The 27,320-nt window shown below is 35.4% G+C and overlaps 1 pseudogene; it reads left to right on the forward strand.

Moving 5' to 3' along the window:
* The first annotated feature begins 7,926 nt into the window (after positions 1–7,926).
* On the forward strand, positions 7,927–8,447 carry LOC141608465 (putative wall-associated receptor kinase-like 16; annotated as a pseudogene).
* The last annotated feature ends 18,873 nt before the right edge of the window (positions 8,448–27,320 follow it).

A 27,320-nucleotide genomic window follows, 5' to 3' on the forward strand; every position in this document is an offset into this window, starting at 1 on the left:
CAGCTCCTTATCCATAGCCTTAACGCAATTTAAGTCATTCTTAGCCTGGTTGTAAGATGTTGGTTCAGGTATGAGGGGCGTATGTGAAGATGAGAGAAATACTTGATGTGCAGAAAAAGAAGTAGGCTCAGAAGAAAGATCAGTTGAGTCCTGATTAATGGATTTATGAGGAAGAATTGGACAGACATAATCTTTAAGTCTGGGTGGAACCTGAACATTTCTAGTTGAAGTCCTAGGAGGGACATGAGTAATGTTATGTTGCATCCTATTCTGATGTACATTTGACAAATCAGTGTCTATGGAAGACATGGGACTATGAGAAATAGGTGAAGATTATGAAGTAACATGGACTGCAGTATCTGTCACAATATTGGTATTAGAGATCATGGGTATAACAGGATTAAGATCTTCTTCAGCACAATGAGGCTGAATGACAGGATTGTGTAGTGGCTCTCTGGAAGGAGAAGAGGCAAGTTTATAAGGGAGAACAGACTCATGAAAGACCACATCTCAACTTATAATGATCTTATGACTTTCTAAGTCATAAAGTTTGTAGGCCTTTTGATGAAAAGGATAACCCAGCATAATGCACTTTCTGGCCTTGGGATCAAATTTATCCCTAGAGTGTAAGAGCAAAACACATACATCCAATTACCCTCAATTCATCATAGGTAATAGGTTTCTTGAATAACAATTCAGTTGGTATCTGCCAGGACAATACTGAACTAGGCAACTTATTGATGATGTAAGTTGCAGCAAGTAAGCATTCTCCCCAAAAAAAACTTTAGCAAATTTGCATATATTAACAGAGCCCTAGCAGTTTCAACTAAATGTCTATGCTTTCTCTCTACTCTCCCATTCTGTTGAGGACAACCAGGAGCACTCTTTTGATGCACAATCCCTTTGTCTAAAAATAGTCTGTCACATGCTCTTTGAACTATCTCAGTTCCATTGTCACTTCTGACTATCTTAACACTAAAACCAAATTGAGCTTCAGTCTGAACTAAGAAATCCTTAATAGTTTGGTGAACTTGGTATTTATCCTTCAGAAGAAAAGTCCAAGTTACCCTAGTATGATCATCCACTATGGTCAGAAAATAAGTTGCCCCTATAAAAGAGGCCCTTTTATACGGTCCCCACAAATCAATATGTATCAAAGCAAATGGGAATAATGCATGAGAATCACTTCTATTATAAGGTAACTTGTGCATTTTAGCCAAAACACAGGTTTCACACACAAGTTTATCCATTCCATTACACTTAACAAACTTCAAGTGTTTCATTTTTGACAAAGATGAATGCCCTAGCCTGGCATGTAACAGATTTATACCAGAATTACAACAATTATTATCCTTACAAACATCAATAGCATCTACTTGTAAACTACTGTGTTGCAAATTACTATAATCCTTTTGTGACTTCAACTTGTATAAGCCACCTTCTCTTATTCCAACAGCAACATTGACCTTATGTTGATGGTCCTGTATGACACATCCATCCATATTAAAGCTTATAGAATAAGCACTGATGGATAATAACTTGCCAACAGACAACAGATTGTGCTTAAAATCTGCTATGTAAAACACATCATGCAATACCAAATGCTGACTAAGATGCACATCTCCTGTGATATTCACAATTTTTCCTGTACCATCAGGAAGACTCACCCTAATAGGTCTAGTCAATACTTTCTTATTTGTGAATAATTCTAAGACTGAACTCATATGATCAGTAGCACCGCAGTCAACTATCCAAGTACTAGCAGAAGATTGTAAACTAGAAGTATAAGCATTAGTGACAATAGAAGTACCTGCAAAATTGACTGCAACATAGTCTGATCCCATATGTCCTTGCTGTTTGAACTGAATCATGTGTTGATAAATGGCAGCTACGAGCTTAGGATCCACATCAACATTAGGAAAAACAGCAGATGAAGCATTAGCTGCAAACACAGCCTGATTATCACCAGCATAAGTAAGAGGATTATCTTCCTTATGCACATTATGTGCAGCAGCAGGAGTGAACTGAGGATTAGAAAAACGAGCATTATATTGCTCTCTCTGTTCAGGATGAAGAATGAAGCAGGTCGCTCTTGTGTGTCCACTCTTGTTACATCGATCACACCAGCGCTTTCCTTTCTTGACTTGACTTCCATTGACACCATCCTTAGGAGCATTTTCTCTGGTCCAAACATTCCAATTCTTGTTATCTGCCAGCTTGTTCCAACCACCTTGAGATTTGCTACGATTAACAGCCATAGCACTAGAATCAACTTGAGCATTGACAAGCTTGGTGAAGGACTTCTGACTTTCAATCTGCTGCACCAGAGAATAAGCTTTATTTATGCTAGGCAATGGATCCATGGACAAGACATTCGTCCTGAGATTGTCATAATCATCATCTAATCCCATAAGAAAAGTGATAACTCTTTCCCTAGAGGCAATTTCCAGAACTTTCTTGAGAATATTGCAAGTACACTTCGACATAACACCACAAGAACAGTCAGGAAATGGCTCAAGATCTTCAATATCATCCCAATGACGCTTTAACTTGTTGTAATACTCAACAATAGACTGATCAGAACCTTGAGTAATGTTCTTAATCTCTTTCTTCAACTGGTAGAGCAACGGTGCATTCGTCTGACCATACATTTCATGAAGATCAAGCCACAAACGCCTTGCAGATTTTGTTGTCACAAAAACTTCCTTAATCTCAGGTGAAAGAGCGTGTAAAATCCAGCATCTAACCATATAATCAGAACGCAACCATTGTTGATGCCTTTGAGAAGTAAGAGACGGCATAACTGTGGTTCCATCAAGAAATACTTGTTTATTCTTCGCTCCGACTCCCATCAATACTTCTCTACTCCAATTGAGGAAATTCTTACCAGCGAAGGGCGTAGTAACTAGCGACATCGAAGGAAAATCCGAATTCGAGAGAAACATCGGATCGTCATACGGATTACTGTATTCAGTACCAGTAGCTGAGTGTTCCGAATCAGGCATGATGAAAGTAATTGATTTGAAAATAAGTAGATAATTCTTCAGAATTTGAGAAAAAAAGAGGATTTTCAGTTAGTAAACCCTAATTGAATTAATCGAGACAAAAACGCAATTAAATCTGAAATTCGACTTCGAATAACTTGCGGAAGCAACAAATTGAAAGAAAAGAAGAATATTTTTGTATTTTCTTTGAGAATTAACAGAAAAATTCGAAAAACGATACGAAGAATTAATACGCTGAGAAAAAAAAATGAAAATGGCGATCAAGAGTCAGGTAAAACCTGCTCTGATACCATGTGAAACTGATGAAGCTAAAATCATCATGACGCCATTGATGAATGATGTGATCACCATTGTTGAAGATCAAGAAATGTTGAAGAAATAATATCTGGATATTTTGTGTAGAGAGAGAAAGACAAAAGGTAAATAAAAGAGTGTGTTATTATTAACTTAAACTGAAATATACAGTGTAGGATTCTATATATACAAGCTACTACAACTTTCTAACATTCTGTTATTGCCAGCTAATTACAGTTATTAGACACCTAATTACATCAGCATACTAAGTATATTTCATAGCACCGTAAGATTATGATTAACATAAATAAGGAAATACAAATTATACAATTTTATTAATTGTCATCCAAAATTTAACTAGAAGATTCCTTACACATTTATGTCAATATATGCGTACATTTATACACTATAAAGTTTTTAAGATATATTCATGATTGATTGCCTATTATAAAAAGTTCACATTTATTCCATATATTTAATAAAAATGTCAACTTTTTAAACATGCTTCAAAGATATTTCGGATGTGAAAGTAGAAAAAAAGAAATATTTTGTCATGTGTTAAATGCAATTTTGAATATAATTATGTCAATTTAAGTGATTCGAATCTCATATAAGAAATATGGAAACATTTGCTCTAACCGTCATTGTAGTAACATACTCCGTACATGATAATTTTACATTTTATACTGTGCGATAAAATTGGTAAATTTCTAAAAATTGGAATTAGTTAATAGCTTGCTTTACTATAATAACGGTTTGATAGTATAATATCTACTTGATAGTATAATATCTACTACTCACAATATTGTATGGAATACTCAATAAAATAAGCCAATATTTTTGCTCTTTATTTGATAGTATAATATCTACTTCAATATTATGTTTGTAAGAGAACAATTTAATAATGATTTGATATATATTGATAGTGTATAGCAAGTGAATCGACAATTAGTTTGTGTTATAAGTTAATGGATAAACAAGATTGAGAATTTAGGGGAAAATCTTACTATTTGGTTTACCTAAGATTATACGATATACTAGAGTTGTTGGACTATAGTAAGATCACTAAGATGTCGATTGTCAATACTGGATGAAAGACAACTTCAATTGAAATATAAAATGATAAATCAACCAAGAACAAAGGCAAAGGCAAAGAGTTCTTTTTAATTAGCTAGAAATTTGTACGTTCTTTTCATTTAAAGGATTTAGGCCGAGAATAAAACAAAGTAGATTCATATAAGTTTTGATCGTGTAATTTGCAATGAATTTAATTTTGAATTTAGATGTCATTTGAATAATGATATGTATAATATTAATGATCCTTTCTCACATGCGTATTAGAACTAAAACATTGATATGATAACGGGCAGAAAAATAACATATGTCGCATAAATTAAAAAGTCGAGGAAAAAAAGTAGAGTACTACGAATATAATTAAGCAGCATAAAATTATCAAAAATGTATGGATAAGTAAATTAAAATTTTATAAATTTACTTATTTAATACTCCCTCATATTTTAGATAAACCTCCATATTCGTGGGGGCACTAGAATTAAGGAGATGAATTAAAATAAGGTAAAGTATTGTAGCGGGGTTTAGTAATTGAGAGAGGGAAGTTTTTGCGTGGTATTATTGCAATTTAGATCCTCTCCATTACTTTCTCTCCATTTCCTCTCTAATACACTCTTATTTTAATATATTTTCTCTCTCCATTCATTAAAACATTACTTTTATGAAATAATTACAACCATTAGATCATTCCAAGATATAATCCGGACCGTTCGAAAGTAATGGACGTCCATTTCTTTTCAAGTAATGCAGAGAATCTGGACCGATATTATTGTGGGTGGGGTGATTAAAATAAGTATTCTTGTGGGTGATTAAAATAAGTATTGTTGTGGGATGAGGTGGGGTATTGTTGTGGGGTAAGGTGATTAAAATAAGTATAAAACTTTACTAAATAGGGAAATAGGGAAGGTATTGTGAATAGATGAAAAATGAAAGAGAGAAGTTTATGTAGAATAGGAGGGAGTAAGAAAAGGCTTTTTCTATGTGATACCCTTTTTTTTCGAATTGTGATACCCTTTCATTTTTGAAAACATCAGTGGTACTCCTAAATTTAGTTAGATGTTCTCAAAAATACCCAAACTAAAAAATCACGTTTTTAAACAGTTAAATTTTACAAAGAAAATATGTTTTCGATTGATTAAACAATGTTTATGTTAATAATATGACAAATTATTGTCGAAAAATCAATAAAAAATGTGAAGACTAAACATTTAAAAGGAGCGGAATAGAGGAATTTGGGTATTTTAAGATATTTTCATTTAGTTTAGGGGTACCATTGATATTTTTAAAAAGCAAGGGGTACCACATAAAATTTGAAAAAATACAAGGGTATCATGTAGAAAAACCCTAAAAAAAATACATAAGTCTTTACTTTTAATAATTATTTCCGTTGCTACCCATGCAGTGCACGGGTTCAAAAACTATTTTGAGCTACTCCTTCTCATTGACGGTCTTGCCCCTGCATTTCAAAAGAAAGAAAACAAAGCCCAGATCATTTAAAGTGGGTTTTTTTGGTAGTTTCATGTGTTGTTTTTATTAGCATTGTGAAAGAGTGTATAAAGGTGGGAATTTACGAAACAATCGGAGGCAGACAATATTTTAGACGGCAGTAGTTAGAAAAACAGTAGGTCGTAAAAATAAAATCTTCCTCTTATTTCTCCTCCTTATTAGTTTAATTAGATATTAATTTAGTTCATCAATTCGGTTCAAGGTTTAATCTTTTTGTATTCAAGTTATAGATCTATCCCATCTATGCAATCTCCTTTCATATGGTACAATTTTCTCATCTCTTTTTTTATTGTTCTTATCATTTTCATTTCATTATTTATGTTAGTCTTATTTGTTTTTTTTTTGAAAGAAAAGATCAATTCATTAATAAATAGTTATACGACATCTACAACATGTGTCAAATTTGAACGGATACAACTCGACTAAAACCAAATAAAATAAAATCTTGTTCAAAGAAAGATCTGTAAACTAGAATTGCTCCAAAGCACGTCCTTTATCATATCGCCGCAAACAGCTTTTCACAAGAGAATCGTAGGATCTTGAGCCTTGACGAGAGACGATTTCATCTGACCAAATTGAGTACAACCAACAAATCGACAACATATGTAATACCATATAACAATCTATTACAAAACTGATCTTCCGCATCTTCACCATATGAGGAACGACCAAGCCGTTCTTATCTATATTTCCAATAGAACTAAAACCTGGAAAAACAAGGACGGAAAAAACTCCGAAAATAGAGACAGACAAACGGATCTCACCAAAAGGGAGACTTTTATTGATTAATTCATAAAGTTTCATGCTAAAAATTGATAAATAAAGCTTTTTGGAGGGCTTACCATCGACCAATAGTCGATGGAAGCCCCATATTTGATTGATGAAGGCTAGGGTTTTTTAGAGGGAACAAAGGAAGAGAGAGAGTTTTCATGTTAGTCTTACTTGTTAATTCAATCCAAGTTTGTTACTTTATTAGTTTAATTATGTTTATTACATACTAGGTTGAAAGTCCGTGCGTTGCAACGGGTAATTAACTTAGTTATAAAGGAAAAAATAAGACTTTAATGTTTACATCTAATCATTTGTTTACATATGATTAAAATCTCTCTTTCAAAAAAATTAAAAGATAAATACACACACCTACCGTTTATTGATTATAAATAAATTTCGCTATTGTAGATATAATAATAGAAACTCCATTAAAAGATCTCTAAAATAATACTTAAGAGACTCAAAAGATTTTGGAATGATACTTAGTTTTCAAAATGACTCTTATATATAATCATAGGATCACCCCAACTTCTGATAATTTTCCGATGTGGAACAATTCGATTATTTATACAATACATATTAATCACACCTACATTATTTTTCAATGTGGGACAAATAATATACTAAGAAGTACACCATCTCATTCGCACCTAGTTCGATATCCAATCCGATTAATAATGAGCAAATATTATAATATGTTCGTACTTTTTTTCTTTCTATTTTTTATCATAAATATAATATGTGCACCATCTCATACTAAAAAGTACACCATCTCATTCACACATACATTATTTTTCAATGTTACATTTAAGTCTCTTATATAATGAGTATACTGCTGATATATGTTCGTTATTTAAAAATCCAGCTTGAATATTAAAAAACAAATACCTTATTGTTAAACTTATTAAAATTGAGTAGAAAATGAGATAATATAATTATATGTACATAATTTGAAGTTTTATAAATGTTTATCGTTTTATAAATGTTTAATTCAGCATAATTTATATTATACTATGTTCGTACAATTTTTCTATACATATATATGATATGATGTTTTTTCTATGTATATTATTTGTCCCATATTGAAAAATAATTTAGATGGTGAATATACTACATATAAATAGTTGAATTATCCCACATCAGATGATTATCAAGGTAGAGTTTTTAAAAATTAATTTAGGAAAGTATTATAAATAATATTTTTTGATGCAAAAAATAAAGTGTAGAATCTTTTAATTATTATAATTTATTTTATTATATTATAGATCAACTGGCCACAATGGTCTTAGGAACCATTGGGTACTTAGACCCTGAATATATGCAAACTAGTGAACTGACTGAAAAAAGTGACGTCTACAGCTTTGGAGTTGTAATGGTCGAGCTATTAACTAGGCAAAAGGCAATATCTTACCAAAGGCCGGAAGTTGAGAGATATGTCTTGCTATGCATTTTCTTCTTAGGATGAAAGGGAATCGTCTGTTTGTAATCATTGACCGAAACATAGGGAGCAATGAGCTAGAAATGGAGCAAATAAAGGAGGTGGCGAATCTAGGAATATGGTGCTTGAGGTTGAAAGGAGATGAAAGACCTACCATGAAGGAAGTCGCGAGGGAACTAGAGCGAATTAAAAGCATGGGAAGGCACCCTTGGGATAACAATGGACCGACATTTGATCAGCAAGACGAAAATGAATATCTTGTAAGAATTAGAGAAGATGATGATGGTAACACTACTGGTGGTAAGGACTCGGATTTATACAATCCAACTCGCTTCATTTCACCCATGGGTGGGGGAAGGTGAGCTAGCTATATTATCATTATTAAGTCGTGTGTGAGACTGTCTCATACACGAAACTAACTCAAATACTTGTAAAGTTTTCATTCCGTTATTTTAGCCTTTGTGAATATGTGAGAGTGATCAAACTATATGTAATCTCGAAAAAATTAAAAGTACAGTATATTATACTTCGTGTGCCCGCGAGCAATGTGCAAAGAATAAGAAGTTTGCTAATGATGATATTTCTGTACGCCAACAATTACATACCAACAGCTTAAACCGATGGTTGAAGTCCCAAGATTGGTTTTATATACTACTCAGTAACATAATTTACATTACAAATGTGCTTACAAATAAATCGATATGCATGATCTTATGTAAATAATATTCCTACAAAATACAAGAATAAATTAAAATGAATGTAGCTAAGTAATAATGCACCTTTCCTAATCATCAAAATATCATAAAACTAAAATTTTCTACATAATAACTCAATGTGCTGAATTTTATGCTAAAAACCAATTAAAATTTTTTGAAATTTTTATAATAATATTTTTTTTCAAACGTATAAAAGAACTAAAAAATAAAAATTGAATCTGACACTAGTGACGCTTCCAAGCTCAAAACATCTAGAAATCAATGGCCACCGCCGCCATCACTAGGACCAGATGCTAGTTGTTGAAGCCACCGAGCAACGGTGCTTTTCGCGGTTTCATACAAAGGAAGGCTATCATGGCCAGGGCTATTGAAATCTTCCATTAGTATTCTCGTCGCGCCCACTGATGAAACGTACAAACTTGTGAACAATGCTAGGAAGATGATCAATTTCATTAAGCAACTTTCCATACTACTTAATTAAGGTTTCAACACAATATTTATAAACTCTAGAGGATCTCAACACGATATTTAATTAGTTTCGAGTGTTTTTATGGATCGGAAATTTTACGGGTTATGGGTTATTATGTGAGTTATTTACCAAGAGGTGTGAGTTGTGACGGTTTATATAGTTGTAATATACGTAGTGCACAAGCTAAGTGGATATAGTTTGACTATGAAAAATAAAATGAGAAATAATAAGTGGCATGACTAATTAGCTTGTAGACCAAGAGTAATACGGAGTACTTCATGAGTAGTAGTAGTAGTACGTACGTAAGTGGATACTTCATGATTTTGAATGCGTCAATTTTATGAGTTATTCTTTTTATCTCGGTTATTTGTTTACTTTTACTTTTGACATAAAAACCAACGAGAAAAGAGAACTGTTTACTATATTGTTATTGGATGGTAAATGGAGAATAATGAATGGGACGGATCAAATTACCTATTAAAACTATTTACATGATCATATGGATTGAATATGTGTCATGTGTTATGTGTTTGTTTCATGCAAGATAAGTTGGGTAATGAGTAGGTAAGTTGTAGAAAACGCATGAAGTCATTCACGCGGTGGCTATGGAATATTGGAATTTGGACTTAAAATTGCAATATTTATGACTTGAAAATGTTCCCTTCAAAGTTGGATGCTGGAATTTTTAATATTCAACGGCATGTATGGACTTAGTGTACGGAGTCTAGCTTGACCGTCAAAGGCAAGGCAACAAAAGTTTATAACGAGGTTGTGATTGTTTTGGTAGGTGTAATAATACAATTCAATGAGGACAATGTTTTGGGATTAGTTAGACAAAATATTACTCCGTAGATGTATGTGGGGTTGATTTAGTTGATTGAAAAGAAATGAATAATTAACGTACGAGTATAAAATTATGAAATTATTACGAGAGTAATGTGGGGCTGTTTCATAGTTATAAAACAAACTAGTTTTAAACCCGTGCAAAAAATGCACGGGTCGTAATAACACATGTTATTATTGATACATGATCATATAAATGAGTGTTATTAAATGTGCAATGCCGTAACATTATAAATAAGTCCATAATTCAAGATTTGATGTAATATAATTTCATAATTTCAGTAGCGGTCTTCATTCTGATGACATAATACTGTTTTTCATCATTAACGTAACTAACCAACATATAACGTATGTACAATTAAAGAAAAAACTGTTTTCATCTACGACAATGGTTTTCATCATTAATGTAATTAAAATAATCGATTCAATCTATCAGTCGTTGCTTCGATTCTTCGAACCACTATCACGAGGATATCACCCTGGTTGGGGCTCAGGAACATTGCACGTAAGTTGTATATGTGAGTAGTATTTTTTTTTTCAAAATGTGCTTTTCCAAAGCATGAGAGTCTAATATCTCCCTGGCTCACTACCACCGTCACCTCCATCATCTCTCCAACTCCCCCAAATATTAAATAAAAATGAAATCCGTCCACTCTCAATTTCATCTTATACCCTCATTCTTACTTGAAGGTATCTTTCTATTCCCTTCAAGTTCCGATTGAAAAATCTCTCACATCAAATCTGCCCTCAAAATTTACTTCACACCTTATATAACGACATTTGCAGTCAATTATCGAAATTATCTGTATGATACAAAAAGATCGATCTTTATGTATTTCCGACTATTGATTTCTTTTTTTTCCATGCAGTATTGTTATTTTTTTTACAGTAATTCACTGTTTTTCCTTTTTTTTTTCACTATTCTTCAATTATTATGAATAATTATGATTCTTTTAGACCTTTTTAAAAAAGTTATTTAAATATTGTTGTCTTTAATTATTTCTGTTTTTTTAAGTATTTTTTCATATGTTCATCTCATTCAATTTAAAGGATTTGACTTTTAACATTAAAGCTAATTAAAGTGAATAATCGGAAGAACTTCTTGTAAATATGATACAAAACTTATATTTCCTCCATTTTATATTTCTGTGCATTTATTTTAAAGTTTATATTTTTTTCGATTTGGAACGGGAACTTTTTCAAATCTACTTGTATTATACTGGTTATGTTATATTTAGTTCTTTTTATATTTGCTTTTATTTATTTGAAAGTTTATATATTTTCGATTTTAAAAAAAAAATTCTCTTACGAAGTAATCTATTTTCTACGATTTTTTTATCTACCTCTACTACATTGTTTATGTATGAAAATTTAAAAAAATGACATATCAATATATTTTGTTGTTAAAATGTTAAGAAATAATATACTCTGTATTTGTGATGTTGGAATATAATAGTTATATTGATTTTTTTTTATTTACACAATGAATTTATCTACGTACTCATTACGGATGATTAATCAATATGCATTGTTCATATTTTATTTGTTCAGGTTAGAAGTAGGAGGACGATTATTTGAAAATTTTATTAATTTTTCGTAGTTGTAAATTATTAATGTGTAATTATATAATGTATGATTTTGTGTAAATGTAATCTTAAGTAAATAAAATTAAGATGGTAAAGAAGAGTGTAATTAATTATGTAGAGATCATGGCGGTCCCCGCGTCAGAAAAATAATAAGAAAAAAGAAAATTTGTAACATCCAATAAGAATACTATGTAGATAATTAGATGCGCGGAGATAATTGGAAATTTTAAAGAAATTCCCTGGAAAATCCTTACATTTGATTTTATGAAGATTTTCATGTTAAATTAAGTACAAAAAAAAATGCAAAATGAATAGAAATGTTATGTTTATAGTAAAAAAAAATCAAGGGAATCCGTGAATCGTGATCAACTGATCCGTATTGTGCCGAAATGGATGTTCCTTTTTTTCTTTATTTGATGCATTGAAGTCATATTTGGGGCTGTTTGTAACTAAACTATTATCTAATCTTTTTCAGCAATTCTATTATAAAATCGTCTTATAATTAAAATGTAAAACATAGTGAAAGGGAAGAAAAGTTGGGTCATAATAATAGTCTTGTGCTCTTGTTGGACTCATTCCAAGATATATGTCAAATAATTTGTTGGTCGAATTTTGAGAATAAATTGGAACCAAATTGACAATGTTGTATTTAAACGTTAGAAAAATATGCACGTACCAAAGAAATTTTGTGCGAAAGATAATTCAAGTTTTGCTCTCAGTTAGGTCCTTATTTGACTTGGAGATTTTTCCAAGACAATTTGCTGAAATAAACACTAGACTCTTTGACTTTGATTTATTCTACTATGGACTAGCTTTTGTTTTTTTTAATACTTCGAATAACAGTTGGTCTTGTTTCAGATAGGTTATTTTGTCCTGAAGTAAAAAAACAAAATTTTGTAATTATTTTACAGCTAATGTAGTCACTATTAAAAAAACAAGTTAGCATAAGTTATTATGCTGACTATATTATTGTAGTTATATTTAACTATAAAATGGTCATTATATATCCGTTTAAAACTACCGACAAAAAATGACCGTCTGAGAATTTGCCATGAAGACTTGTTTAAAAGGGTAATACTGCATGTGAATTTTCACAGAGTGGCATTATAGGTCACGTAAACGACTGGAATACTCAAATTTGAATATTCTTACTTGGTATAAACTAATAAACTATTTCCTCCTAGTTTGAGTGTTGGTTCCCCTTTCCATTATCATGCTAATCGGGTGTTGGTTCCTTTTTCCCTTTTTAGTAAGTTTTGTGTGGTCCAAATTCAATTCCATGTGGGGTAGGGTATTTTGTGTGGTCCAAATTCATTTCCTTAATTTTGATGTCCAAAAAAAAAATCAACATTCAGACTAAGAAAGAGTACTACATTTAGTTTTGTTAAGTTCATCCTTGCTGAAATTACTTCCTTGAATTACTTGAATGTATTCATATGTTCCACAAGATTTTAAGTTGTTCGGTGAGCCAATGTTGCTACCTTCATTTTGGTCATTTGTTGACACTTGATTTTGGCAAAAAGATCGAGAAAAGTGGAGTGAACTCATTATTGAATGATAAGTAGATGGCCAAATTGAGTGCGGAACTACCTATTAAAGATATTCTAAAATGGAATAGGTAAATAATTGACCTGCACGAAAGGAGTATTAAATAATGGTAAATTATAAGCTTTTCATTAAACTAAAATTATAATCTCCTCGTTAAAATAATATAAATTATAATTTTTTCATTAAATTATAAACTATACATACTCTGTATAAAACAAAATTATAAACTATTATTACTAGCTAGCTTCATGACCAAAAAATAGTTAAAATAATTTGAGAAATTTATGAAACGATACAATTAGCTTCATAGTAAAAAAAAAATGCTTTCTTTAAAATATCAAAATGATATCATTGGTTGCTTGATTAGTTTTGTCGTTCAAATTAATTTTTTTAAATCAAAATGTAATGATGAGAAATTTGAAAAACTAATAGTTATCAGTTCAAAATCTATAAATAATACACTGAAATATAAAACTAGCTTATACTAATTAATTAAATATTTTGATAATCTAATACTCCGCATTCGTTTTGGTTTAACATTTGGCACTTAGGAGCTTATTGATGACGGAAGAAGGGTGCGATTTTGGCAAGATAGATGGACGCTAGGTGCCTCGGCTCTAATCATTTCTCCGACGAATGGTATGGATAATAACGGAGTGCCTGATTGGTTAAGCGATAACTTGCAGGGCTGGAATGAGGCGCTACTTCGACAACATCTACTCGAGTTTGAGGTAAATGAGGTAATGCAAATCCCTATTTTTTCGGGTCAAGAGAGTGATGTTTTGGTCTGGAGTCAAGCTAAGAATGGAATATATTCTGTTAAGTCGGGATACCATTTTATTAGAGGATTAAAAGAACGAGAGAAGGGGATGGCGTCCTCAAGCGAGTCTCCCACAATTTGGAAAAAGCTTTGGAAAATTGCAGTCCCACCAAAATATATTGGAGATATTAAATCTACGATATCTTCGTAGATACTTTTCTTGTAAATTTGGTTTCTAATATCTTGTATATTTCTTTCCTTGTTATTAGTTTTCCTAAATCGTAAATATTCTAGGTTTCCGTAGATATTTTAGATCTTATAGTTTTCCATATTTCAATTGTATTTCTAGTATAAATAGAGCCATTGTATTGTTCAATTATATATCAAATAAAAATCTTTCAATTAATTCTCTTCTTTATATGGTATCAGTGTTCTCATCGATCCCGACTCGATAAACCCTAGAATCATCACCGATCTTCATCCTCACTCGCCACCATGACCAACTCGTCCATCATCATTGACAACAAAGCCGACCCTGCCACTCCCCTCATCCTTGTCAACCTCTCCATGGTTGAGAAACTAACCCCACTCACATACCTCCCATGGAAGACCCAAATCGAAACGATCCTTTTTGGTTACGACCTTTGCTCTTACCTCAATGGCAAAACCCAAGTTCCACCAGAAACCCTCACCCCCGCTGACAAAAAGGTCACCCCCAACCCTGCTTACACCGCCTGGAAGCGTCAGGATAGGCTTCGTTTTGGAGCCCTCCTCGGCACTATCCCACCCACCATCACTCCTCTTGTTCTTCAAGCAAAAACAACCCATGATGCCTGGACCATCATCTCCACCGCTTATGCCAACCCCTCTCGCGGTCATATCTTGCAAGTCCAGGAACGCCTTTCCTCTCTTGCCAAAAACACCCAAACCGTGACTGAGTATATGCACAGTATCAAGGCATGTACTGACCAACTCGCCATCATGGGGAAACCCATGGATAATGAGGATATTATCGACAAAACCATTCATGGTCTCGACTACGACCTTTTCAAACCCATCATCGATGTTATTCGTGCTCGCGATGAACCCATCACTTTTGAAGCACTCCATGAAAAAATTATCAACTTTGAACTCTCACCCAAACACACCACCCCTGCTGTCCCGTTCCCAGCCACAGCCAATCCTGCCATAGCCATTCCTGTGTACAATCGACCATCTAACCGCTCCTACCAGAGATAGCCTCCCCACCAGTCATCGCCTTCCCAAAACCCGAATCCTAATCCATTCAAAGGGAAGTGCCAATTTTATCGTGCCATAGGACACGTCATATCCCAGTGCTACAGGTTTTAGGCTCTCTACCCCACTGTGACCTTCCCACCACCCACTACCACCTTCCGCAACAACACCAACAACAACAACCCAAACAATCACGGTCGTGTTCCACAGGCCTCGGCCCATACTGCTGCTATCACCGGTCCGTCACAACCCAATTCGTACCTCCTTGACAGTGGTGCCAGTCACCACATAACCAACGACCTCACCAATTTAATTATTTTTCCACACTCCCTATGACGGTTCCGACGAGCTTATTATAGGCGATGGTTCCACCTTACTCATCTCCCATATTGGTTCGTTCACTATTACTACTTCTCACTCTACTCTTGTTTTTAAGGATGTTCTTTATGTACCTTCAATTTCACAAAATATTCTTTCAATTTCTAAATTGTGTTTTGATAATAATGTTTTTGCTCAATTCTCACACTCTTCTTGTCTTATTAAGGATCTTCGGACAACCACAACCCTTCTCTACAGCCGCAATAGTCACAACGTCTATCATTGGACACCTCCTGCTCGCGTTGTTCACTCCGCTCTTGCTACGGATTCTCATGCGTGGTACCATCGGCTTGGACACCCGTCGGCAACTATCTTTAATTTTTTACGCAATAATTTTAATATCGCCATTCCTTCTTTAAAGTTTAGTCATTGTGACTCTTGTAATGTTAGCAAAAGCCACAAACTTCCGTTTTTAGAATCTTCTATTAATACTACTGCTCCACTTCAAATTCTGTTTTCTGATGTTTGGACATCACCATTGTTGGGCCCAGAATTATCCTGCCTGACCTGACAAAGACCAGGCAACGTTTAAAGCCAAGACTTGAGAAGGAAGTACTTCAAGTTAGGCACTGAGAGTATATAGACAGGCACCAAGCAGGAGAGAAGCACAGGACATGCAACTACCAGGTCTGGCCTGAAAGAAAACCATGTCAAGCGTAAGGATAACACCATCAAAGCTGGACAGGTGACAGGGAAGGCACGATCAGGCCATATAAGTAAAGCCCTTATAAATAAAGAAGACTTATTCAAAAGGAAATAATGGAAGAAAAGGTCAAGAGCAACGGCTGAAATGCTGAAGAGGTCAATCAACTACTTCCGGGTAAATAGGGCACGAGTCCTATTTACCAGGAAACCCTAAACAAGCTTCGAAAAACCGCTCCTAAGGCTATTATAAATACAAGAGAAGTCAAAAACAAGAGGGACACACTGGCATACTCGTACTATCACTCTCATTCTTGTATTCAAAACATAATTTAGCAATATCCTTAGCCTGTCACGCCTGATATACAAATACTCTGCCAGGCTACTTAAAATCATAGTAATAATCTCTCCTGGCTTGGTGCCCGTGGTTTTTTCCCTTATTCCTTGGGTTTTTCCACGTATAAAATCTTTGTGTCTTTTCTTTTTACTTATTTATTTACTTAGCAATATTAGTCAGGCAAACTACTTGAGTTAGATCACCCCTTCTTAATTCCCCCTGGGACGTTTACATTCGAAAAATCCCCGCCAAAACAATTGGCGCCCACCGTGGGGCATCTAGCTCAAAAATAATCAAAACCCAAAAACCAAATAACACAAAAACTTGAGAAATGACAGGAGATAGCATTGAACAACAACTGGCTGCCGCCCAACAACAATTGTTGGAAATGGAACAGCTGAAACAGAAAATGGCCCAGGCTGAAGTTGTAAAATTAAAGGAATCAGAATCCAACCTGAAACTAAGGCTAGGAGAGAAAACTTCGGGATCAAAGTTGAAAGTTCAACCTGGCACACCATTCTTCTCAATTATCAGGAACATTGATTTCTCCAACTTTGGCACTCCTACTCCACCAAAGTCCAAAGCAGGAGAAGAGACAGACTCAGAGGAAATCCAAAATGAAGAAACCCCACCAGATCAAACCAATACAGCAATCATGATGGCCATGCTCTAGGAAATCCAAAAACTCCATGAAAGATTTGAAAAGATCCCTGGAGTCCCTACCCCAATTGAGGAAGTAAATCCAGAAAGTTATGTTGATTCACCCTTTGTGGATGAAATAGTAAGAATAGACCTACCAAAGAAATTTGTGGTTCCCTCAATGAGAATCTATGATGGGACCGCAGATCCACAAAATCATGTAGCCTATTACAAGCAAAGGATGTTGGCAGCATCTATTCCCAGTGAACTACGACAAGTCTTCATGTGCAAGGGATTTGGGACAACCCTGAATGGGCCTGCCCTGCAATGGTACATAAACTTGCCAAACGGAAGCATCAAGTCCTTTGCCAACCTGGTCAACTCCTTCAACCATCAGTTTGCCAACAGCAGGGAACTTGAGAACAGATCCAGTGACTTATACAGGATCAAGCAAAAGCCTGGTGAATCAATTAGATCCTACATGACAAGATTCAACAAGGAAAAGGTGGCAATCCCAGATGTGATGTTGGAACAGCCGTGGAAGCTTTCAGGCAAGGGCTACCCCTGGATAGTGACTTCTACGATGCAATGACCATGAAGCCCTGTCATACATTTGAAGATGTCCAGGCATTAGCCATAGGCTATATTCGGCTGGAAGAAGATAAAAGCTACAAGTCAGACAACAATGACAATAATTCAGGATATGAGAAAGTCAACAGAAAAAGTTTCAACCACAGAGGGAGCAGTTCCAGGCCATCCCCTAACACAAGACCTGACAGATCAGAACTTAACTACATACATGAACAACGAGGTCACTCCTATACTTATCCCCCTATCCAAGAATATAACTTCTTTGTTGATATTGCAGGACTAATCAAGAGACTTGACAATATGGGAGACATTGTCAAATGGCCAAAGAAGTCAGATAACCCCAACTCAAGGAAGGATACTACAAGATGGTGCGAATTCCACATGGATATAGGGCACACAATAGAAGAATGCCTGGGAAAGCGCAGACAAGTGGTCTACCTGCTAAAGAAGGGATATCTGAAAGACCTGACGCCAACAAAGAACAAGGAAGATGATGGAACAAGAAAGAACCCAGAAAGGCAACAACGTGACCTGCCCCCAGCACCACCCATCAATGAGGTCAAATTCATCAATGGAGGATCTGAGATTTGTGGCCTGGCCAGTTCAGCTGCAAAGAAAATTGTCAGGGAGTCAAAAATGAAATCTCCTTTTAAACCTAGAAATTTACCCCAAATTACTTTTGATGACTGATGACCGGTTTTTTTTTTTTGCTGTCACTTCCGGTGCCAAAAACAATTTATAAAACCCAATTAAAAAAAGTAGTATGTAATCGGGGTCGAACACAAAGATGGCGGGGGTTAGATACTTGGTCGGTTTAAATCCTAGTTTAGTCAAATAAAAATAAAGTTGATTGATTATAAACTAAGATGCAAATAAGATATAAAATTAAACTAAATGAAATTACTTCTAATCAAATGGATGAAAGCTAAGGTCCTTGGGTTCACTTGGGTAAGTCGGGAAAGAGAAGGTTGTTAACAAGAAATGGGTAATGATAAAGGCCTATGATTGATCCTAATTTTTTAGTCAATTAGAGCTAACCAACAAGCATTTACTTAGTATGAAAAACTCGTCTCGACCATGCCATATAGGCCTTCTATTGTCTTTCGACCTAGGATAGACTAAACATGAAAATGAAAGACTCAAACTCTCATTTAAGCAATCCATCAAACATTTCATAGGCATGGGAGTAAGGGTTTACAAACAAGCTTTCACTTAGTTGAAATAAACTCATCACAAACATGCATAAAGACTATCCAATAGCATAGGTACCAAGATGGATAAAATATGTCTAAGAAAGGCTCCAACTTTCATTTAAGTATCTCATTTAAACACTTCTAAAACCATCCAATAGCACAATGCACCAAGATAAGTTAAACATGCCAATAAAAGACTCAAACTTTCGTTCAAACATTTCATCGAGCACTTCATATGCACAAGAGTAAGACCCATTAATTACCCAATTTAAAAGGTTAACAACCCAAATTCACCCCTTTTAATCACCCAAGTTCCCCCATGACCTTAGATGAGACTACTCACACATTTTCATGGATGAGAAATTACCAACAATTTCCAACAAAATACAAACAAACATGGTAAACATGATAAAGATTGTAACTTTGGATGAATAATAATTAAACAACATAAGAAATGTAAACTAATGAAAGTAATGTAAACAATAGATGAGAATTATACCAATAAAGAGGAAAGGAACAAGCTTGGATAATAATGGAAGATGAATTTCTTCTTGTCTTCCAAATACAACCCAAATGACTAATTGTATACTATTGAGAAATTGAAGAACTTGCTTAAACAAAAGAAGAATTAAACTAATAATTGAAGAAAGATTACAACTTTTTATTGAATCAAAATGAGAGAGGAAATATTAGGGTTCTAAAATATTTAGAGAGGAAAATAAGCTAAACTACTCTAATTCTATTTTCTAGTCTAATTCTCAGATGGTAATGTGTGTAAGTAAATAAGTAGTGGTCTAATTATACTAGTTTTATACTAATACTAAATACAAACTAAATAATAAGATTAATAATATTATTATACTACTACTACTAATAATAATAATAATAATAATAATAATAATAATAATGCCTTACTAATGCCTCCAAGCAAAAAAACTAATCACGCACAACATTCTAACCCGTCAAAAATAGGGCAAAAACAGAGAGGGGGGTGTCTGCCGGCCCGCCGGCCGCCAGCATGGGCACCGGTAGCGAGCACATGGAGCAAAGGGATAATTAAAGGAGGCGTGTAGTGGGAGCCGGTTTGCCGGTAGAGAGCACATAGAATTGATGCGCAAAATGAAAGAGGTGTTGTGTGCCGGTGAGACGGCTGCCGGTGGATGCACCGGTAGCGAGACATTGAGCAAAAAGAGAGGATTTGTATTTGGTGCCTGCCGGTGTGGTAGTCGGCTCTCGGTGGGCCGGCATAGAGGAACAGGGAGGCGCGCGAGGGCTTTAAAGGGAAAGAAATGCGGGCTGCTGCTGGTTGGTGTCGCCGTGGTGGTTGTCGGTGGGTGGTGGTTCTGGTTTGGTGATGATGGGCTGATGTGGTGGTCATAGGTGAGGTCCACGGTGGCCGGAGGTGGTTAGAAGGTGGAGTTGAAGATGGGTTAATTTATGGTTGTATTGTTTACGGACGGGGGTGGAAGAAGGGTTTGTGGTGGCTTCCACGGTGGTCAATGGTGGTTATGGGAGGTTGGGTTGTGAAGTTGGAAGTGGGAGGATGTTAGTGGTGGTTATGGGTGGCTCCCACGGCGGCTGGAGGTGGCTTTGGTGGTGGTTGAAATATGGCCGCATGAAATGATTATAATTGTATGTTTTGGCTAGGGGGAAAGGTAAGGTCGTGGTGGCTGTTGCGGTGGTCCATGGTGGTCGTGGATGGTTGGGATGTGATGTTGGAAGTGGAGGGTGGTCAGTGGTGGTGAGTGGTGGCTGCCACGGTGGCCGGAGGTGGTAGTAAAAGCTCAGCAAAGACCTTCTGATCAAATTTAGCAGTTGCTTCTTTACTTAGTTTATTTTTCCAAAGTTTAGCCTATTTTCACCTCCGCCATTTCTTCTCATTATCTCGTCTTGCTCTTCCGACTCACTTTCCCGTCTTGCCTGCACATTAAATTAATATAATAATAATACTAATATTATACATAAATACAATTAATTATTAATTAAAAACTAATACGACTAATTATTATAAATTAGTAATTAAATGAGCTTATTAGACAATTAAGCACACAAAATCAAGTCAGAATAAAGTATAAATGCAGGGCAAAATACGACTAAAATGCTACTTGTCAAATCTCCCCACACTTAAACCTTACTCGTCCTCGAGTAAGCTCATTTAAACTAAACTGAGACCCTTAATATAAAAGACTAGCTAAACTAATAATATCCGATGAGAGGAAATTAACGGGCCTTCTCCGTCCCTTCAACTCACACCAAAACACAATGAGGTATGCATTCTGATGCAAGGCAAGTGGGGGCTTGCGGAAAATTTTGACACATCCAACATTTAAGCACGAATCAACATATAAGATGCATCACAAAAAGCCAAACCGCTTTCCTCATCTAAGCGGCCGTTTTGTTTTCAAAAACCGAACAAAGAGAGTCATTAGTGGAGGATGCCATCTCCGGGTCTTACCAAGGTGCCGACTTCCTAATTCTAGCCAAGTAACCAACATTGACAACACGGGGTGCCTTAGAAACAAATTCTAGGCGGGAAAGGGGAAGTACGTAGCTATACTCCCAAGATTGACACGACACACGCAAGATTCGACTCCATATCAAACCCTTGACCAAAGGAGACCAAAGACCGACTCTCACGGGTTTCACTAGTCACTCAAATAAAAGAACGGGGTGATTTTTGTGACAAAAAGTAGCCAAAATCACTCTCCTAACTCGACTTACAAAGCATGCCCGCAATCTAATATGGTACTATATCCAATATCCGCAAAAGAAATGCCAAATGATGCACATACAAGAGACAATCGGGTTGTAATGGGGCTTGGGTTAGGTGAAAAGGGATCGGTGCAAACATCGTTTTATGACATGTGAGGCTATCAGATTGAGTAGTCGACACATCTAACCGATTCACTAAACTTAACCAATGCAAATGAATTCCTTCACAAAATATGACAAGATTGTCATTTCCAAAAATTATTCAATCCTCTTCAAAACAAACTCAATTTGCAAATTACCAACCCTTTATTTAAGACAAAAATATACATTCTTTTCTTTTTGCTTTTTCATTTCATTTTTCTCTTTTTCTATTTGTTTTTCTTCTTCATTTTTTCCTTTTCTATTTAATTTTCTTTCTTGCATTGTTCACGACTTGTTCACCTCTTATTAGACAAAAGTAGCCAAAGTTGCATTTCACTCATGTGGCATTAAGATCATACACCTCAAGAAGAGTCAAAATTTCAACCGAAATATACTCCACAAAAGAACCACAATAACGAACTACTCAACCAAGGTGAGTTGTTTATGGGATGTAGTTATTTTGTTGGCAATAGATATGATAAGGCTTAGGCTCAAAATGGGTTAACAAAAGGAAACAATTGACTCAAGGGCATAACAAAAGCTTATTTGGCTATTGTGAGGTTACTTTATTTGAACAAAATTGTCTCAATATGCACACCGACACTTCTACGGTAAGGAATGAGCACCATACTTATGCATTTTGACATGACATACCACGTAAGGAGAACTACTCACATGACCTAAACGGGACCGGTTTGATGGACCGGTCACATGGAGGCTCTATCCTCACATTTTAGTAGCTATGTCGGTCCTAGGTCAAGTCTCGGGCCTAATACGGTCTCACAAGGTGGTCACAACTTGGTTGTTAAGTTAGACTTCCGGGTTTTTGCAAGCAAAAACTCTAACATGTGTCATCAAGAGGTACGAGCTATCAAGAGGGAAATGACACGGGCAAAACAAATTAACATCATTGACAACATATGCCCTCCACATTAAGACTCCATATGCAAATATTTACAAATAAGATGCAACGTGTATGGATGCAACTAATCATATGAACAAACTACGTGAATGCAAGAGTGAACACATATATTTCTATCTACTCTAAATTCATACAATATCTAGTCCTAACAGCACACCAACAACACAAGCATATTCAAAACGATTCCCAAAGGGAACACCCACATCACATATCCCGTCCTCCTCCATGCTTATATATACAAAAAGAAAGGGAAGGATAAAAGAGAAAAGGTTGGAAGAATTTTACCAAATGTCTTCTCCGATGCTCTCATGTGTTGTCAATAAAAAAAAGGTTAGGACAAATGCAATATATATAATATAAACAATGCAATATTTTTGGAATTTTTGAAAATTTTCAATTTTTAGGTTTTTTTTTTTTTCAAATTAACAAGCAAGTATATACAAATATAAACAAATATTCACAAAGTGAATATTTCCCTCCCCACACTTAATATTTACATTGTCCTCAATGGAACAAAGTATAGGGAGAGAATAAGAAATTAAAAGAACATATTTTTTTTTTTTGATTTTAAATATTTGAAAATAAATAACATGGTTTTGTATTTTTAAAATTTGAGAATGTCCTCCCCACACTTATTTATTTACATATTTCATGATGAAAATAAATGTGTGGAGGAAATTCGAAAAGTAAATACATATTTTTGAAATTTTTCCAATTTTGTGATTTTTGGTTAATGAATGTAATGCGTGAACTATCCTACATGCTAAATTGAAAGTACAATACAATATACACTACATGAATACAAAAAGAGCTAATTTAGATTAACTCCTAATCGGATCATGTCACTAAATTCAAAATGCGGTAAAAACTTAATTAAAAAGGAGGAGAATTTATATACAATGCGGTGGTTCTTAAGTAACTCCACCAAACCTCTTCATCAAGGAGGCTTCAATCAACCGGGATCACCATCTTGGAATCCCGCTATTCCCTTACCAACTTCAAACTTTTCCATGGAGCAATAGCTCCCAAGCTTTGACAAAACTTCATGTACACCGCTTAGGGCATGGTGCACTTCTGACCATTTCCGAGCAATTTCTTCTTCAAGCTTCTTCTTGTCACGGACAAGAACTTCTTCATTTTCAAAGTTTGGCTCAAATTTCCCTTTTCTTTTCACCTTCTTTCTCCATCTTTTTGGTTTCTTCTTCTCAACCCTTGGCTTTATTTTCGGAGGGGTATTAGTGCTAGAATCAAATTTGGGAGGGATGACATTTGGGTGATCCTCTCCAACCTCAAGCTTCCACTCCTCTTTTCCTTTTTCATCTTCTATCATCAACACTTCACCCTCCCCTTTTTCATCAATCTTCTTTGGGGTTTCTTTGCATGAAGTGACCGAGCTACACTCTTCAAGGCAAGTAAATTGGTAGGAGGTGGGAGGTGGAGGAGTCAACTTCTCAACATTGAGGTTCATAATTTTGTCAATTTTATCCTCATTTTCTTGACCCTCCAAATGAACCGAACCATTTCCAAAGAGGAGAGTTTCAATATCTTCCAAGCTAGTGTCAAAACTACAAATATCATAGTTTTTCTCACGGCTACTCAACTCCCCAAGTATGGCAAGTTCAAATTCATCAACCTCCATTTCCAAAGTCCTAACCTCTTCCCCACACTTGTCGTTGACACACACTTCATCTTCATGAATTTTAGAAGGAATTGGTGGTGGGAGGTCTTCCTCATCATCATAAATATTCTTTTGCTTTGAGATAACTTCCTCAAGAAAGTTGGTGTAATGAGGTGTCTCTTCCGTGGATGGAAGAGTGACTTCCATCGTTTTCATCAAGTTAAAGAACTTATCGACACATGAGTCTTCAATTGGTCACTTCCACCCTTTGAGTAAAAGGCAAAGGTGGCACATAAGAAGGTTTTGGTGTATGATGGTATCAAGGTATACCTCGCAAGTGCACGATTGTCGTTGTACACTATTGAGGGTCGATCCCACGAGAAGCTAGGAAGAGTATTAATCGTTCTAATTCTTAGGCTTAGCTAAGTCGACAATAATAAGGTAATGATAATAATCTAACAACTAAACTAACAAATTAAAATGTAATTAAAAAAGAGAAGTAACAACGAGCAATAAAGGATTAAGTTGTAAATCAAATGATAAGAAAAGCCTAGAACTCGGTTCTCCCACAACGATTCATAATTCCACATTACGATTCCCTAGGCTAATCACTCGGGTAGACAAGCAAGGAGTAGATGGCTCTAATTCACCTAAAACCCCCCTCTCGGGTTCGAAATAGGACACTAGAACTACCCACCAACCCCCCTCTAGGGTTCGAAGGTCGGAATCCCTAGCTTAACACCCGGCTACCCTAAGAACATGCATTTTCCCAAGGTGGCTTAGTAATGGCTAAGGTCATTAAGCCCTCATCGTTTTCCGGGTCATCCCACTCCTCCTCTCGGAGGTCGATTTCAAACGCTAGTCTAGAGGTACCCTCCCTTGGTTCTCCCTTTCGGTCTCAACCTAGGTTAGTGATAGGACCAAATTCCGGGTACCCGATTCCCAACCTAACCAACTCTCGTTGGTGGACAAGGGTCCTAAATCAACATTACCCAAAATCGGTCCATAAATCAATTCAACCCTCTAGACTACCCTTACTAATCTCCCCCAACAATTAGCCTCTATGTGAATCAATTAATGGAATTACTCATGTTGGCTTAAACCGAGTCCTAGTAAAAGACTACTCGCTAATCATTTCTACTAAGACAAGATAATAGTAAAGATGGAATCTTCAAGCATAAACATGGTGGAACAACAAATTCTATTACTAATCATGCAAATATCCAACACAAATTATGAACAAAGACAAATTAAACTAAAGATGGGTGAGAATTAAACTAAAAGACACAACCTTTAACAGAAGCAACTCAAAGATTCCATCTTTGACACAAGAAAGTTAAAGACTCAATCTTTGAGAGCAACAACAATGGAAAACGAAGAAAAGATAAACAAGAAAGAGATTAGCATCAATTAAACAACAAGAATTAGTATTCTAACATGAACAACTAAACAAGAATTAAGAGAAAAACAAAATGTAAACAAATGAAATAAGGAAGATAAATTATACCAACTTAATTACAAAAGGTGAAAACTTGGATTGAAAGAATGAAGAACTTGGATAAACAAGAGAACAATTGTATTAATTTTTGAGTAAAGATTACAACTTGAGTAAGAGGAAAATTAAAAGAGGAGAAATATTCTAACTATGGTTCTAAAATATTTGAGAGAAAGATGAACTAATTTTTGTCAAATTTCTAAGGTAGTCTAATTGAGGGTAAATGTAAGGTAATCTAAGTTGTGTAATGTAGAGTAATGAGAGGTATTATATTATGGGTGGTGCTCATTCATGGACGGATTTTACTCTTTCATGGACATCAATGACCATTATACCCCTCCTTTCATTCATCCCGATTTTTTTTTTCTCTCAATATTCTCACTCTAACTTCCACCATCCAATCACCACCACCCATTAGCCACCATCCACCACCGTCTCCCCTGCGCCACGGTCGGTCTTGATGACCTCCTCAGACCGACCATCAAACGCTCTTACAGATCCGCCTCACACCTCATACATCTCCTTCCCTAACACCACCGGACCACCCTGCCACCCCCGAGACGGCGATTGATGCATAACACAACCGGACCAAACTGTACTTTGAAGTAAAATTGATCTATTGGGGTTACAAAATTATTCCTATTGGTGTATCTGGTCACCAATTAGATTGTTATTGGCGCCTTACAAATTTGCGATTCCATCCATAGAGGAAGCTTACTAGTAGTTGTTATCGAATAAAGATAGCGGATCATCCCCACTCCTTTGGAAATTACCTGTGAAAGATAGATGTTCATCTCTCATAAAAGTCCCTGTGAAAAATGCTGATAATGGGTGGTTAAAGAAGTTAAAGTTTGTCTAATTCTGGGTTACTGAATGTGACATGATGGTGAAGGCCGAGTATATGATATGCTGTTAAAAATGAAATGCAATGATGCAGCTGCTACTTCTACTTCTACTGAAATGTTGCTGCTGGTCTGATCTAGTTTAACTCTTCTGATTAACTAGTCTTGATGTCCTTGGATAATGTGAGGAATGCTATTTCCTGGTGCAGAGCCAGTAGCACTAAACTGCAGATACATACTAATGTGGCTGGTTTTCTGGCATGCGTTTATCATATATCGTGCAGCAAATAAACAAATGTAGAGTGGATTCAGTTCTGGTCCGGCCTAAGTGCATTGCTAAGCAGGTGCTGACTGAGATTAGAAAAAGGATCAAAGCTAAGATGAAACTTCCTGTCAACAGACAACAGTAGAGATAGTACTTGGCTAGAAAATAAACCAGTTGATGTTGCATTAGTGTGTTATTGTCTTGCTTAGAGTTTATTCTCTTAGCATAGGTTGTAAATGATCCATTTTTGGATGCTTGATTAATATTACAAAGTGTGATTTGATTTTATCTCTGTAATAATT

Source organism: Silene latifolia, chromosome 10, assembly GCF_048544455.1.
Source record: "Silene latifolia isolate original U9 population chromosome 10, ASM4854445v1, whole genome shotgun sequence".
NCBI lineage: Eukaryota > Viridiplantae > Streptophyta > Magnoliopsida > Caryophyllales > Caryophyllaceae > Silene > Silene latifolia.